Source organism: Artibeus jamaicensis, unplaced genomic scaffold (assembly GCF_021234435.1).
Source record: "Artibeus jamaicensis isolate MK-2021 breed Jamaican fruit bat unplaced genomic scaffold, CSHL_Jam_final scaffold_847, whole genome shotgun sequence".
Taxonomy (NCBI): Eukaryota; Metazoa; Chordata; class Mammalia; order Chiroptera; family Phyllostomidae; genus Artibeus; species Artibeus jamaicensis.
The window spans coordinates 17,674,222-17,691,971 of NW_026522057.1; the positions used below are offsets into that span (position 1 = coordinate 17,674,222).

The following is a 17,750-nucleotide window of genomic DNA, read 5'->3' on the forward strand; positions in this document are numbered from 1 at the left end:
AGCTGGAAAAGATTAACGAATGTACCTGGGTCTGTGTAACTCCAGCCCCTTTGCTCCTCGTTGTGACACTTACCTGCCCTGTGGACAACCAGTGGAAAGGTACCCAGGGCCCTGGGTTATTCCAGCAACTTCTCCCCAGAGTTCTCCAGTGAGTAGGATGCCAAGGCTTACCTAGTCCAAAAACCAATAAGGGAAATAACCACATAACACAGGGCCCAGGAATTGTCATCAAACTCTTGCTGGGACACAGTGCATCAGATTAGTCGTGTGTAGGGGGTTCCTTGTGTATAATACATTTATCTGAGAGTTGAGTGCAGGGAAAAATTTGTCTCTCTGAAATCACTGGCCTGATTCTTCCAATCAGGCTACAGCAGTAGCTAATTTTTACACAGAATTTGCTAAGTGACAGACCTGCTGTAAGAACCGAATATGAGCCCTGGCTGGTATAGCTCAGTGGATTGAGCGTGGGCTTGCATAGCAAAGGATGTCGGTTCGATTCCCAGTCAGGGCACATGCCTGGGTTGCAGGCCAGTTCCCAGCAGGGGACACATGAGAGGCAACCATACACTGATGTTTCTCTAACTCTCTTTCTCCTTCCTTTTCCCTCTTTCTAAAAATAAATAAAATCTTTAAAAAAAAAAGAACTGAATATGCCTTAACTCACTTAATCCTCTCAATGACCCTAAGCTAAGAGAGGGGTGTTTATTATTATATCATCCCCATTTTTCAGATGAAGAAACAGAAGCATAGAGAAGTTATACAACTGCCTGAAGTCACATGATTAGTAAGAGCTGGGCTTCAAAAAACACAGTCCAGCTCCAGGACCTGCGTTTCATCACATGTTTACGACTTCCCATACGATCTGTATCTCATCCTGTTTCCCTCTTTGCTTTGACTGCCGGGAAACTCAGAACCCCGGTTTTTGCTCTGTCACAGCTGCTAATCTGAGAAAACTTAGCCTAGCATTTCTGCTATCATTAGTCAATTTTTCATCTTTCTTCTCTTCTTCTCCACTGGCCTTTGGCCCAGACTTTCATTACTCTTTCATTCGTTCTCTTTAATTATCCATCAAATAGGCTTTGAGGCTGCAATGGAAACCACCTCAAAACCATTTTGGAATAGGCAGGAAACAATGCCCCAGTGAGATGAACAGAGACTATTTCTGACCAGCCGAGCCACCTGGACACGGTCGGTGCCAGACGGATGTCTTTAGAGCATCCCCTGAATGATTGCCACCGAGCTCCATGATGTGGAAGGTAAAACAATGAGCCCACGTTAGTCCCAGTGGTAGTTGAGTTATGCTAACTGCTGTAATAGTGAAAGCCTGAGGTTGCAATACCTAAATCCAATAGAATCTAGTTCAACGTGTGCCCCATTCAGTCAAGTGACTGCATGAGACCCAGACTGACCAGGGCTCTGCCACATTCAACATGTGGTTTCCAAGGTCCCCCTGGGGTTGGCATCCGGTTGGCAGATGGGAGAGAAAAGGGAGAATTTAGAGAAAGCAGACACACTTCTTAACTTGGATTTGGAAGGGAAACATCTTTGTGAACAACTGACTTTGTTTTGACTCACAAGGAACTTAAAATTATTGTGCCACCCACCCTTGGAAAATGTCTAAGGAGACCACACAACATGTTTAGTGGTCTTCCTTCATCTACAGGGAAAACGGAGCGTTTATATTTTAGACCAAATGTATTTATCCAGCAGGGGAATGGGCCGTTATGGGAGAGAGAAAGTTCATCGTGATGGGAAGTATTCAAGCAGAGGCTGACTTTTCACTTGGCTAAAGCTTCTAGAAGAAGTCATGCTAAATACCTCCTATCAGTTATAACTTTGAGCTTCTGAGCTAGGCTCCAAGGTCATCTCTGAACACCTGAGCACCTGTTTTGTGCCAAGCTCTAGCTGGGGCTTTGGTGACCTAGGAACAAATGAGACAAGATGCTGCCCCTTGGGTTGCTCAACTGTAATGAGTTGAAGCAAGATATCCGGGAAGCAGGAGAGTAGAAGGGTCTGAGCTTTGGCAACAGGAGACTGGAGTTTAATTCCTAGCTCTGTTGCCTTGTGGCTGTGTGACATTGGAGAAGCTACTTGGCCTCTCTGGTCCTCAGTTTCCTTATTTATTTTACATATTTTACTTTTTAGAGAGAGGGAAAGGGAAGGGAGAAAGAGAGGGAGAGAAACACTGTGTGTGGTTGTGATTGTCTCTCACACACCCCCTACTGGAGACTTGGCCAACAACCCGGGCAATTACCCTGCCTGGGAATCGAACTGGCAACCCTTTGGTTCGGAGACAGGCACTCAGTCCACTGGGCCACACCAGCCAGGACAGTTTCCTCATTTATCAAATAGGTATAATATTTATCTTCATAGATAAAGGACTCAGTGAGTCCATAGATAAAGGACTCAGATTCTGAGGACTCAGTGATCAAATAGTTTTAGGGCATTTGTAGTACAGGTCTTCCTGGTATGTAGTAAGTACTTTATTTTATTAGCAGTAATATTTGTATGATGACCTTGGGTAAGTCGCTTTACTGTTTAAAGTCTCCGTTTTCTCATCCGTAGGATGGAGTTAATAAACTCACGCCATGGGGTTGGACTCTTGTGGGGTCCGGGCGCGGGGGGGGGGGGAGGGTTCCTGCGGTCTCAGCTTCCTCGTGGGGTAAGTGGGTCGCATCACACCAGCGGTGAGGATCGCAGACCCGCCGCCAGCACCGTTCAGGCACCGAGGAGGAACCGGAGTGAACAAGGACGCGGCTGCCTGGCTGCGCTCCCGGGGAAGGAGGTTTGCGCTGGGTCCCATCCCCCGGCCGGTCCAGCTCAGGAAACGCGGAGAGAAAGCCAGGAACCAGGCCTGCCAGGCCCCGCGGCCCCTCAGCGCCGTCCCTCCTCCCCCGTCCTCGACTGCAGGAAGCCGGCTGGCGGGAACGCCCTGCCGGGTGGGTGGGAAAGGCCGAGAGCTCGCCGCCCCGCCGGCTTCCCAGGCGCGGAGCTGTCACTGCGGCAAACGCGCCGCCCTCCCCCCCGCCGCCCGCCCGCCAGCGCTCCTGGTGCATTCTGCCCAGTAGTATTTCGTGGAAGTGCTGCAGCCCGATCCCTGGGCGGCCGGCCGGAGCGGAGAGCTTGTGTCCTGCAGGCGCCATCGCCCCCCGGCACGGAGCCCACGCCGCTGGGGCTGGGCTGGGGAGGGAGAGGTGTCCAGCCCTCTCTTTTGGGAGATGAGATGCTGAGGCCTGAGGAGGGTTTGTAGGTGAGTGGTCCAAGGTCATGGCTAGAAAACAACAGAGCTAGGATCAACCCGTGCTCTGTCTGGACTCTAAAGTTTGTGCCTGGGGTCTGTGGTCCTGATCCAGCTTCTTGAGGGGTTCAGGGGGGTCAGGTTCTTGCGGAAGTTCAAGAACAGGAGGTCAGAATCTGGGGGCTATTGATGGCCTCCCAGAGGTCGGTAAAGCCCTTGGTTTTGTGTGTAGCACGTTGTGTATTGCATTTTTGCTCAGAGTTTCAGAGGTGCCAGTGAGCCCAAAAGGGTTGAGAGCCACAGCTTTCCAAGGCCTGCAGGTTCTTCCTGCTGTGAGAGGGCCCGAGGCCCCTCCACAGTCAGTGCCATCTTGAGAGTGTCTCTGCAGGGCCCTGCTGTTACTCTGGAGGACTTGGAGTCTCTCCCAGGACCTTTCTCTGGGATCTTGAAATTCTTTCTGTGGGATCCTGGGGTGTGTCTGGGGATTTGAGGTCCCCATGGGGCCCTGGTATCTCTTTCTGAGGCTCTCAGAGTCTCACTCTAAGGAACTATGATCCTCCGTGGTATGAGTTCTAAAGCTGGGCCTCACGATCCCTACGAACCCACCGAAATTGCAGGCTTGACTTCTGTGCATTTTATACATGTAGTTTATGGAGAGGTTTCATGGATTTCACCAGATTCTCAAAGGAGGCTCCTAAACCCCAAAGCTAGGAAAAGCATTGCATTGGAGCATTCAGTGTTAGATAGACTTTGATCCCCACTCACGAACAAGAGTCACGGAAGTGTGAGATGTAAGAGATAAAAGGCAGTGTTGTTTAGTGGGTAGAACATGGGCAATGGAGTCAGGCATTCTGGGTTAAAAATCCAAGCTTTTCCCCTTACCATCTGTGTGGCCTTGAGTAATTTTCTTAACCTCTCTGAGCCTCAAATCCACCTTCTTTAGGAAGACTTCCCTGTGTCCCGGATTGAGTTAGGTCCACACTCTGTATCCCCGAACACCTCATAGCACCTGGCTTGATACTTTGTGGCACTTCATGCAATTGTTATGAAGTAATTAATCATGTTTCATGTTGTCTTGTCTCTCCAGACTTTTCTGTCTTATTGTTGTGCTGTGCCTGGCACATGTTAGGCTCTCAGCCATTTGTTGCGAAGTAAAGGAGTAAAAGGTTGGTGGGTTGCATGGCAGACGCTGCCCTGGGGGCAGAAGGGTCAGAAATGAACAAGCACCATTCCCACGCTTGAGGAGGCCCCAGACAGGTGGGGGGAGTACCATGAGTCCGTGCGAGGAAGACTCTCCTAAATGCTTTAATGGGCATGGGGGTGGGGGTGGGTAAACCCTAACAGGGATACAAGTCATGAGGAAAGCACCAAGAGACCCTAAGATGAGTGAGACTTAGACCTGGAAGAGCTGACCAAAGGACCTTTTGTGTTATGTGTTGCCACTTACAAAGCCCTTAACTTTTATAAAATATCCAGGTATGCCCTCCTTGGACAGAGATGGGGAAATCGCTGCTGAGAAGAGTTCAGTGACTTGCCCAAGGCCACCCAGGCCATCATGGCTGCCTGAATGCACAGTTCACTGGCTTCATAATTCAGCCCACGTTCTTCAGGAATTGGGCTTTGATGTTGTCAAGGTCTTGGTTTGTGTCCACTAGATGTGGCACTTTGAGCAGGTTACTTTATCTCCTTGAGTATTGTTTTCCTAACCTCATAATCTGTATGGGATACTAACTATAAAGTGTCCAGTACGATGCTTGTTTTATAGCAAAGGAGGTATAAGTGTTTGTTGAATGAATGAATGAAAGAGACATTGGTGGGTAGCCTGAAATTGAGTCGACTTAAAATCATGACTTTTGGGGGATCGTAGGGTGAATTTAGGGTGGTTTTATCCCTTTCCACTTTCACTTTCTACAAGTCCTGTGAGCCTTCATATTGGACTCAGTCACAATGTTATATCTTATTGTTTGCAAACCAACAAAAATGAACCAACCCCTTTTCCCTGATGACTAAGTAATAAAACCTCCTTATAAAAAAATTAAATTGCAGCCTTGGCCGGCGTGGCTCAGTTTGTTGGGCATTGTCCCTCAAACCCAAAATTTGCCAGTTCAATTCCCTGCGGGGGCGGGGCAACACACCTGGGCAGCGAGTTCCATCCCCTGGGGGAAGGCAACCAATCAGCGTTTCTTTCTCGCAGCAGTGTTTCTCACCCTCTCTCCCTCCCTTCCCCTCTCTCCAATAAAATAAAATATTTAAAAAATTTACATTGCAGAAAGATATAATGAGGAAAATGAAAGTGCAGATTTAGGCTCAGCAGGCTTGACGCTGACATATCATTATTCTTTGGGAGGTGGGGAAGGCAGGGGACAAGGAGCAAAAAAACTTTCTCCTGCTTAAAAGTATCTTCCACTGGCCTTGCCACGGCTCCTGGGAGTTCTGTTAGGAGTCTTGCCTTCGGCTGTAGCATTGAAGGCTCAAGTGCAGCTCAGGGCTGAGGAGGGGGCAGAAGGTGAGGATTTCTGGATAGCAGCTTTCCCTGCAATGGCATAAAGAGTGAGATGTGGCCTGTGGCACTTGCTGTGACTCAGATGCCCACTGCTGATTGGTCTGGTAGCTGCGTTTTCATCCCCTTCCTTCCCTCCTAGTGTCAAAGTAGAGTCTGTTTGGAAAGTTCCTGCTGCCGAATGGTGTCACCTCAATACATTTGATACAGAGGGGGAAAAAAACAGTTCCTGAGTTTCTGCTACACACACACACATACACAAACACACAGAGAAAAACAACTAAAAAGCAAGAAAGGTGAAAACCTATTTAGTTCGCTATATTTTATGCATGCATTAAGCATATATTAAAGTTATAACCACGGGATCACTTGTAATCTGCAACTTACTCTCGTCATTTAACAATACCCAATAGATACTTTTTCTTTTCTTTAAAAAAATATTTTATTTATTTATTTTTAGAGAGAAGGGAGGGAGGGAGAAGGAGGGAGAGAAACATCGATGTGTGAGAAAAACATCCATCGCATGAATCAGATCAGTTGCCTCGTACCCGCCCCCCAACTGGGGACCTGGCCTGCATCCCAGGTGTGTGCCCTGAGTGGAAGGAATCAAACCTTTGACCTTTGGGGTTTGCGGAATGAGTCTCAACCCATTGAGCCACACCACTCAGGGCTAGATGTATTTTCTTTCCTGTTCTTGAAAATCTACCTCATTCCTTTTACCAGTTGAGCTTCTTGAGCTCAGGACTATTAGTTAGCCCTGCAGCCCAGAGGCCAGCTCATGAGAGGCCTTACTGGGAGGACATCTTGAAATAGTTATAGCAGCCACCATAAACTGTCGCAAACTAGGTGCTGTGCTTTGAACTAAGCTCTTTCACATGTTATTTCATTTAATTCTCATGGCCACCGTATGAGATAGGGACTCTTTTTATTCCCACTTTTCAGATGAGAAACTGAGGCACAGAGACTTGGAAGTCCAAGGTTACAAAGTGGTAAGTGGTGGAGTTGAAATCTGAACCCTGATCTGTCCTGTGACAAAACTTTGGTGTGAATAAATGAATAAGTGGTTGATGCGGTCGTGCATCTTGGGGAGGTAGCTCTGTCTTCAGAACCTCCCCTGAAGTCCTGTGTTCTCTCTTCCATGGGTTTGCAGTGCTTGTAATCAGCATCAGAGCAAAAGGAAGGACTCAGTAAAGTCCCTTTTTCTGTCTGTAGCAATCCTGTGGCCATGCCTGCTTTTCATGGGAAGAAGCATTTTTGAATTTCCTACTCTAAAAATAAGCCTTAATTTGTTCAGGGCCCTTGAGGATCAGCCCAGGCATTTCAGGACAGCCATTTGCCTGTCCGCAGAGCAGGAAATTAATCAGAATCCCAAAGCCCTCTCCCTCTTCCCACAGGCCAGTACTCTGGAAACGCCCAGGGCCTTGCTGCAGTCCTCCTGGAGGATTGCGGAGATGCCAAGGGCAGTTTAACACAGATCCATCACTCTGTAAGGAAAGTGAGAGGAGAAAGGCATGAGGAAGAAAGGGAGAAATGGGTCAGCTCTGCTGCAAAGAATTTGCAGAGAAAACTCGCAGCTGTCCCCACCTTTGAGGAGTGGCAACGACAGAGATACCCTGGGGTGTCAGATGTGACTCTGTAGCATCCCCCTGGGGTCTAGAAACTGGAGCATCGGTTGCCTGTTCCAACCACAACCCTCTGCAGGGCCACTTTCAGGGAGCCTCTTTTTCCCTAGGATTTAGGAGTCTCCTGCTATCTAATGACTAGGAGATTACCACTAGGGGCGCTATGTTGTATTTCATGCTAGAAGAAATATTGATGATGATAAGAATAACAAAAATAAGAATGACAGCTGCATAGTTTGTGGAACATGTGTGGGCTCTGGCATCAAGGGAGGGAGGAAGTGCTAAGAAACAAAAGGAAGATCAATTTGATCCAAGTCGAAAATGTGCTCACAACCGGGTGAGAGTTAAACACAATGCCATGGATATTCAAAGCAGGGAGGGTCAACTTCTGGCTGGGGAAAACTAGGCTATGTTGAGATGAGACAGCAAGGGAAGAGAATGAGCAATGGGGCAGATGTGGGAAAGCAGTGGGTGTGCTAGAGGAAGTTTGGATAAACTCTACAGTGGGTATGTGTGTGTGTGTGTGTGTGTGTGTGTGTGTGTGCGCAAAGGTAGGAAGAGATCAGACCAGGCCAGGGATTTTGGCTTTATTACATAGGCAATAAGGAACTTACACAAGAGATGTCTCAAGAGACCAGCTGTGCTGCTGCAGTCGGAGAGGAAGCAGCCCTCAGAATATCTATGCCCCAGCTTGTGAATACAGCTCTGTGCCAGTACGTGGGAGGGCATCTACCAGGAGTCTCTGGCCCTGTCCTGTACCACGTCGGGTGTGGGTCTTGGGCTACCTTCAAAAGCGCCCCTCCCCATCTCTCTGGGCTCTAGGTACCTTGCGCATAACAGGTCCACAGGAAACGTGTTATAGAATTATTGGAGGGGCTCTTGAGATTATCTGGTTATCACTCCTTTTCATTTTAAAGAAGTTGAAAGTGAGGGATAGGAAAGGACTTGTCTAGGATCACACAATGAATTAATAGCAGAGCTGGGGACTGAAACTCATGCCTCCTTAGTCTAAGCAGAGCTCCTTTTCCACATTTGCTGAGTAATAGAAATAGCATTCGTTGAGCGATTACTCCATACCAGGCCCAGGGCCTTTACGTGGATTATCTCACTTAATCCTCACAACCCCTCAGAGAGTGCCCTTTCTTGCATGCAGGATATCTGGTCTCCCATTTTGATTTCCCACCGCGTTTGCAACTTGGCAGAGTCCAGTCCTGGGAAGGGGATAAAAGAACGGAGGGGGCGGGGCGAACAGGCCAGTCCCACCCCTCACCGAAGGCCCCGCCTTAAAGGACGCTTACGTCACCATTTGGGACCGCCCCTCATTGTCAGTCCCGTGGAGCCAGAGGAGGCGCCGGCCGCTGGGACCGGATCGCCGGAGCCTTCGGCTGGCGGGAGCGTGGGCCGGAGTCGCCAAGGTGAGGGGTTCGTGGTGGGGCGGCGGGAGCGCGGTGCGGGAGGCCAGGGCAGCGGGGCGAGGAGAGAGGTGGGCGCCTGGAGTGGATTGCCTGCCCCGCGGAGGAGTCGGGGCACCCGGGGGCGACGGGGCAGAACCGACGGGCGAACCGGGGGGAGGGCTTGGGGGTGTGCGGACTTGAGGTGGGGGAAGAGTTTGAGTGGAATTCTGGAGGAAGAACTCGGAAGGGGAAATCTTCGTGAGCGAGACCTTGAGAATGTTTTTGGAGTTTTTGAAGGGGGAGGGAAGGTTTTGAGAGACTTCGCGGTGGGAACGAGAATCTGAGGAGAAATGTTTGGAGCAGGGAGCTTAGGGGGGGAGGGCGGAGGAAGAGTTTTAGGGTTGAGTTTGGGATTCGGGTGGAGAGCGCGCCGGGCCGGGTGGGGGCGGGGAGCGGCGCGGCGGGGCGGTGGGCCGGGGCCGCCGGGGAGGGGGCTGCGCGGGGCCGGCGGGCACCCGGGGAGGAAGGAAGTGATCTTACAGGAAGAGCCAGGGAGCTCCCGAGGAGGAGGAGGAGGAGGAGGAGGAGGAGTAGGGAGGTCTGGGAGGGATCGGGCCGGCGTGCGGGACCGGCTGCGGGACCGGGCTGCGGGGGCGCGGGCTGGACGGGGAGGGGTCCCGCCGCCGCCGCAGCTGTCGGCCCGCCTCGCCGGCCCGGGCGTTCGGCGGTCTCACAGCCAGACCGCTGGGCCGGGAAGGAATTTGAGGCATTCGCTTTGTTTAAGTTGCCAGTAGACAGTCCTGAGGACTAATTAATGGTGGAATCTGCAGGGGACGCGGGCGAGCTGGGCCCTGGCGGACCCCCGCCCGCCGCCGCCGCCGCCGCAGCAGCGGTGAACTTTCCGCAGCGCACGCGGCCCGCCTCCTTGCGCTCCCCCACCCCTGCCCGGGCCGGGTAGGAGCCATGGCTTCCCGAAGCGCAAGAATGAAGTGCGGTTTCTGGGGCCGGTGGCTTCGGGCTTCGGAGGCTTCCTGCAGGGAACCCGGAGCCCCGGAGCGGCCCGGAGAGGGGTGCCGAGCCCGGTTTAGCGCTTTGTGAGGTGCCTGCGGTTTCTGTTCATAACCTTGGAGGAGGCTCTGTGAGCCGAGAGAGACTCTCTTGCTTGGGAGCATCTGTTTCTTCATCGTCAGCCCCTTTCCTAACACTGCAGAGCTTGTTGTGGCTTGTTTCGGAAATGCCGAGACTAGTGCTCACACTGGAGGGTGAGAGGGGGGAAGGGAATAGACGCCCCCAAAACGCTGCAGTGCGATTTCCAGAAAGACAGAGACTGCTTGCAGATTCTCCATCGCACCTTCGCTGACATGAATGACCTTGGGGAAAGAATTGTGTTTCCGAGCTCCTGGTGCCTTATCTGTCTCGGTTGAGGAGAAAAATATTCTCTGGACTTCCCTGCCTTTTGAAAATTTTGAGAGGTGCGGTGCAGTGATTTTCACAAATTGCTGCAGTTCTGGCCTAAGGAGCTGGACTAGTGTCAGAACCCGGCGGAATTCATATCATCGAGAAAGATTTTAGCACCTCAGATAAGGAGGGAGGGGTATGGATTTTAGGTGGACATTTCTCTTCTGAGAATCTGTACAGTATGTTCCAGATTGCTTCTGTCACTTTGTGTGCGGGTTTGGTGGCATTTGTGTGGTTAAACTGAGTAACCCCCGTAGAAAATTCACTTGTCAGAAATAATTATTTTGCTCAGAATTCCCCTTGGGGCAGATTAAGGTTTTGCTCGATTTACTCAGAAGAATTTCCCAGGTTTCTAAAATTAAATCACTTTTCTAAACATAGTGACTAAAGTTTGAGACACTGGAAATAGTGGGCTGGGAAGGGAGTCGATTAGAGTATGAACAAGGCAGCAAATACAGGTTCATCGTCCTCTGATTCCTAATAGGGATTGTGGATTAACCTTGATTAACAGGTATTTTCTTACTCTTAAGTAATTTAAGACCAAGAAAGGGAACTAATGTTGTTGAGTCGCATACTCTGTGCCCAGTAGTCGTGCTGGGTGGTGCATAACTCACATGGGCTTCACAATACCGGGAGGTGGTAGCTGGCATCTCTGTTTCACAGATGAGCAGACTGTGAGGATCATAAGGTAAAGTGACTTTTCACAAGTTTATATATGGTAAAAAATGGAGCTGGAATTCAAGCTTAAGTCTGTTTCTGACAGGGTTGTGCAACCTTTTGGTGTCTCTGGGCCACACTGGAAGAAGAAGAGCTGTCTTGGGCCACACATTAAGTATACAAACACTAACGAAAACTGATGAGAAAAAAAAAACGTCTTAGGTAAATTTATGATGTCATGTTGGACTTATTTGTAGTCATTCTGGACCATTTGCGGCCCATGGACCATGGGTTAGACCCCCCTGGAAGGTCCATTATTTCTGAGATTAGGCATACTGAGTTGGAAACCAGAGGGCCTAGATTCTAGGTCTTTGACTCAGCCACTGGGTCACTGTGGACCCTGGGCTAAGTCATTTAAGTCCATTTCTCAATGATGGTGCATTTTCTTCCAGCAGTGTTGTCAGCATGCTTTCGAGATGTTCTAGTTTTCTGGTAGAAAGACAAACATATAAGGCTGTGATAGTGGGATGGCCTAGACGCACTGGGTCCCTAATAAATTTTTTATGGAGTACCTGTTGATCATAGCTCGCATTTATATAATGGAAGATACTGGATAGCTAATGGTTCTTCCACTGTAGAGCCATCATTGAGGTGACATTCACAATCAGAAACTGAATCATTTTTCATGTAATAGGCTCTTTGGGAAGATGTCAGCTTATGAGTAAAGCATGTTATAATACCGGTAGGATCTGCAATGTCAAGCTGAAAAATTTGGTATAAACTTTGATGCATGTGATATTCAGTAAATATTTGTTGAATGAATGTGTGTATATCTTTTTTAAAAAGTCAGTTTTGCTGAGGTATAATTTACCTACAATAAAATTCATCAGTTTTAGCCCTGGTTGCTGTAGCTCAGTGGTTTGAGTGCAGACTGCAAACCAAGGGTCGCTGGTTTGATTCCCAGACGGGGCACATGCCTGGGTTGGGGGCCAGGTCCCCATTGGGGGCCATGGGAGAGACAACCACACATTGATGTTCTCTCTCTCTCCCTCCCTTCCCCTCTCTCTAAAAATAAGTGAATAAAATATTTTTAAAAATTCATCAGTTTTAAGTGTACATTACTATACAGCTGTGTAATCACCACTAATACTCTCATTAAACTGGTTAGTTTCAACAAATTGAAAAGTGATCCCTGGAAAATTCTTTAACTAATATTTAAAAATTTTTATTTATTTTTAGAGAGAGGGGAAGAGAGAGGGGGGAGAGAAATATCAGTGTGTGAGAGATACATTGATTGGTTGCCTCTTGCACACCCGCAATGGGGACCTGGCCTGCAGCCCCATTCAAGTGCTGTGGCTGGGAACTGAACCAGTGACCTTTTCGCTCTCAGGCCAGTGCTCGGTCCGTTGAGCCACAGTAGCCAGGGTGTCAAGTTTCTATATTCAGATTCAATGCTGGTACCATCAGATGAATACTAGAGTGTCTAGGTACCAAATTTGTAGGAAATAGGAAACCTTAGATCTTCAGTGATGAGGTGCATGAGGAGAATAAGAGAGGTGGAGATGGGAGCACTTGTCAAACCGGGAAAGACAGATTGAACAAGGTTACCATTACTTTTAGGATGGGGAATATATTGTGGGGAAAAATTACTCAAAGATTTATTAAAGAGTTGAACTGTTGTTCTTCTTCTTATTAATGTGAAATGGTAGTTCCTGAAATATAAAACATCTTTGACTATCCTTAAGAAGTGCTTACATGTTATGGCTGTTCAAATTCTTAAGGGTGGAGATGCTGTAAAATGATTGAAGGCCTTGCCCTTTCAGCTATGACAGAATATCCTTAGTTTATCTCTAACTTGTTTTAGCTAATATTGAACAAAGGGAATACATTAGGTAGAAATTGTCTTGCCGGAAGTCATAAGATAATTTTTTTTCTTATAATTTCATGCCACTGGACCTGCCCTAATCCGCTTTTATTTAAGTTTCTGTGTTAGGCAAAGCTTGAAACCTGTTCCTGTGCTAAGAAACCCCATTTTTACCTCTTATACCTTCTTGATTCCCTTTGTTCATTCTGTTTCTATATGTTGGCTGTTTTATAATCGTCTTCTCCCATTCATGAAGACTGAGAATGGAAATTTCTCAACCATCAGCCTTCCATATACCATTAGGGAATAATAATTAGATTAAAATACCAGTCTACCAACTCAGAATTTTGGGATATGATAGGGGGAAAATAATAACCATGCGAAGTAGTCATTATCCTCATTTTATGCACGAGGGAGCTGAGCTCCGAGCAGTTACTGCCAGAGCTAGTGAGGGGTACATTGATTTGAACTCAGGTGTGACTGATGCTCAAGTTTGGGATCTTTCTGTTTCATCACACTCTCTGAGGTGTTAGGGCTGCGGAGAGGGGAATGGAGGGCAAGGGAAGTGATTGAAAATACTATATTAAAATATAGGCCAAAACATAGCAGGTATTGTTAACCTATTTAGGCATTGCTGTTTTGACCCATTTCTTTCTTAATTTCTGGAAATGCCTCCTTATGTATAATGCCTTATAAAGTCTAAAGAATTTATAGCTTATCCTTTATTGCAAAATTCCCTTCCCAGATTTGGCATTTGTTCTTTCTTTTTTTAAAGATTTTATTTATTTGTTTTTAGAAAGAGGAGAAGGGAGAGAGAAAGGGAGGGAAAGAAACATCAGTGTGTGGTTGCCTCTTGCCTGCCCCCTGACTGGGGACCTGGCCTGCAACCCAGGCATGTGCCCCGACGGGGAATCAAACCGGCAACCTTTAGTTCACAAGCTGGTGCTCAGTCCACTGAGCCACACCAGCCAGGGCGGCACTTATTCTTTATAAATATGGAATTTTGTGTTCAAATGACTGATTTACTCCTCTTCCTATTTTATGTATATTGTCAGTCAGTCAAGACCCTGTATGTATTTGTAGATGTTCCTCTATTTCTGTTTTATCTAAATGGAGTAATATTTTTAAATGTATATTATATTAAAAACATTATAATTCAAAAACTTATTACAGTGCTTTGTTGACATATATAATGAGTGCGTGATATGTATAGAGAAACATATCGTAAGAATGTCATTTGATGATGTTGCCCTGGCCGGTGTGCCTCAGTTGCTTGGATTGTCATCCCGTTAATAGGTTCAATTCCTGGTCAGTGCACAGGTTGGTTCTCGGTCGGGCATGAGCAGAGAGGCAACCTGCCTAGGTTGCAGGTTCGGTCCCTGGTTGGAGCACGTACCAGAGGCAGCCAGTTCATGTTTCTTTCCCTTTCTCTCCCTCCCTTTCCCTCCCTCTCAAATCAATAAGCATGTGCTCCGGTGAGGATTAAAAAACACTTGGTGGTTTCTTCACAAAGTGAATATAGCCATGTAAGCAGCACCTGGAACAAATAAAATGGCATTACCAGTGTGTGGTAGACCCAATCTAATCTCCTTCCAGTTGCTCCTGCCCTTCCACCCTCCATGGTGACTTCTAACCATGCAGATTACTTTTATTTGTTTTTGTACTTTTGTAAAAATGGAATCATACAGCATATATATGTTCTTTGGGGTCTAGTTCCTTTTATTCAACCGTATGTCTGTGAATATGCAAACACTTTAAAAAATATATTTTATTTATTTATCTTTAGAGGCGAAGGGAAAGAGAAAGGGGTATGGTTGGCCTCTCATGCGTCCCCTGCTGGGAACTGGCCTGCAATCCAGGCATGTGCCCTGACTGGGAATCGAACCATGATCTTTTGGTCTCAGGCCCGTGTTCAATCCACTGAGCTACACCAGTCAGGGCCAAACACTTTTTTAATGGTTTTCTTTTGGGCTTGGAACAAAATATAAATTTGGACATTTTATCTTGGCCTGTAATGCGTGTCTGTAACCTGGCCCCTGCCTACCTCTCTAAGCTCATTGTCCATATGCTTTAGTCGAGGTAGTTTCTTACTTATTTCTCTTTAAACTTAGCAAGTTCTTCCATACCTCTGGGCTTTCATATGGGTGTCTCTCTCTTCTTTCTTGAAGACTCCCCTGCTCTTTGCCTGGCGGCCTTATTTTGCTAGTCCTTTCCCATTATTATTCCCTATTACTTGTGTCTGTTCCCTCCCTTCTTAGCACCTATTACAATTTATAATGATACATCTGCTTGAATGATTCTTATCTGTCTTCCCCACTGGACATCACAGGAGCAGGGAGCTCATTGGTTTTGGTCACCAGCGTATACCTAGTCCCTAACACAGTGACTTGACGTGTAGGTAGTTAATAAATATTTAATGGCCACATGCCCAAATCAGCACCTTTGTTCCCATTTTCTTTTGCCCTTTTCTTCTCGTAGGTTATTTAGCCAATCAGTCTTTTCCCTCCTTCAAGGCTCAGCTCAATTACCCGTCTTTGAAGACTAATAATAAACCTCTCTTTATGAAATTGTGACATGTATTGCTGATACCCCTTATGTTCTTGGTAAATCACACTAGCATGTGTCTTATCTAATTGGATCGAAAACATCTTTCTCAAAAATCTCAAAGCTAGTAATACAACACCCCTCGTACCCTTGGATAACTTGACTAGCTTGTATCTTTACCTAATTTGATCAGAAGCTTAGTGTGTCTTAGCTGGTGCTCCCCTTAGTTCCTTTCATTGAGACTCTCAGTAGAGTTTTTGATGATTGACAATAATGGTGCTTATGTGTAGGTAACACTTAATTTCTCAGGCTTATTAACATGGATTTTTTTATTACTAGAATTCTGCATAGTGTTTTCTCAACAAAGGCTGGGAGTGCCCCAGCTGCTTCAGGTGATATAAGAATAATTAAGGTATGAAAGTACAGGAGTCCAGTCCTGGTGCCACAAAGCCGATCTCCTTTGGAATCTGTCATTGGTAAAGAACGAACTATGCACAGTTCCTTCTTGGAAAGATGCTTCGTCACTGCTTCTCTAATGCTCTCAGATTGGAGTTATCAGCTGAATGAGCTACTAGGTGGTAACCTCATTGAATTATTCTGTTCAGTAACATCTTATTTAGATGTCACTAATGAAAAATTTACCCAATGAAATCTGTTCAAAGTCACCTTCTCTGACTTGCCAGTAAGCTCTCACAATGGTTTTTCTTCCTCTTTTATTAAAGGCAGAAGAATGTATGCACTAATTTTGTGTATGTATACTTTAAGCCGGTTTATTTATTAGAGAAGATTTTATTTATTTATTTTTAGAGAGAGGGGAAGGGAGGGAGAAGGAGAGGGAGAGAAACATTGATGTGTGAGAGATACATCAATTGGTTGCCTCCAGTTGGGGACCTGGCCTGTGACCTAGGCATGTGTCCTGGTTGGCAGTTCAACTGGTGACCTGTTGGTTTGCAGTACAATGCCCAACCCACTTTCTTGTGCGCTCCCTGACCTGGGATCAAACCCTGAACCTTGGCATATCCAGAGGGTGCTCTGACCATCTGAGCTACCTGGCCAGCCCCTTTGTGCGCTTTAGTGGTCATGTGGACTTTTCTGTTTTTTTTTTTTTTAAATACTGGTTGTACTGTTTTTTTTAAAAAATATTTTATTTATTTATTTTTTGAGAGAGGGGAAGGGAAGGAGAAAGAGTGGGAGAGAAACATTAATGTGTGGTTGCCTCTCATGAGTCCCCTGCTGGGAACTGGCCTAGCAACCCAGGCATGTGCCCTGACTGGGAATTGAACCTCGATACTCTGGTTCGCAGGCCCACGCTCAATCCACTGAGCTACGCCAGCCAGGTGGACTTTTCTGATAGAACCATATCAGACGATTTGGGGTAATTTGGTACATTTTTTTTTAATGGAGACATTGGGGCAGAGGTACTGGGAAGTTTCTGAGACACGGAGTAATTTTGTTACCTTTCAATACTATCCTTTTCTTTAACAACCTAGAAATATTTTATGAGATCAGCCTACTTGCTTTTTGACTTGTTACCCTAGGTCAGAATAAAAAGTATAGGTAGAATTAGAAATTTTCTTTTGAAATGTGAAGAGACAAATGATAAACTATGGGGAGTTGATTACACAAAAATTTTTTTTAGAATGGACTACAAAGTTAATACATATTTAGTTCAGTCTCCTGTACTTTATTTTATTTTATTTTTAATAAGATTTTATTTATTTATTTTTAGAAAGAGGGGAAGGGAGGGAGAAAGAAAGGGAGAGAAACATCAATGTGTGGTTGCCTCTTGTTCTTCTCTTACTGGAGACCTGACCTGCATCCCAGGCATGTGTCCTGACTGAGAATCGAACCGGCGACCCTTTGGTTCTCAGGCCAGCACCCAATCCACTGAGCCACACCAGCCAGGGCCCAGTCTCCTATACTTTATACATTAACAGTAGAATTGTTCACAGTGTTGGCCTCTAGGCATCACGAGATCTTGGGTATGTTTCTGAATCACAGATTTTATCCGAGTAAAGCTTTATTAAATGTGGTTTATTGTATTCTGATTCCTTAACAACTGGTTATTCCTTTGTGTCTTATTCTCATTCTTTGATCGTTTTGGTTAAATTACACTTTACCTTAGAAGGTTATTTAAAGCTCTGCAGTTCAGTCCCATAGCCTCAGAAAGCCCCAGTTACTCCATCTTTAATATGGTGATAGTGGTTGTGAAGATTAAATTGTTGAATGTGTAAAAGCACTTAGGTTGTAATGTTGGTACATGGTAAATATTAATCATTATTTCAGTTTTACCCTTCCATTCTTATTGACTCAAAGAACTGATGAAAAGATTCCTCTTTTTATTATTATTATTTATATTTCATAAAAGGAGTAACTTACACAAATTTAAGTTTAACAAATTGAAACAAATTTAAGCCAGGGCCAGTTTCAGTTTTTATCCACAATATCATTTTGCTGTTTCTGTATAGATCTC

At 46.3% G+C, this 17,750-nt stretch overlaps 1 protein-coding gene across 2 annotated transcripts in view; it reads left to right on the forward strand.

Moving 5' to 3' along the window:
• The first annotated feature begins 3,023 nt into the window (after window positions 1-3,023).
• LUZP1 (leucine zipper protein 1) overlaps window positions 3,024-17,750 on the forward strand; it is an 83,371-nt gene continuing 68,644 nt past the window's right edge. The window contains exon 1 of one of the 2 annotated variants that reach the window (XM_037135995.2): window positions 3,024-3,250. The gene's annotated coding sequence lies outside the window, so the exon portion shown is untranslated. Of the gene's footprint in view, window positions 3,251-8,690; window positions 8,776-17,750 lie in introns of those variants that run through there. The other variant, XM_037135994.2, reaches the window with a different exon arrangement.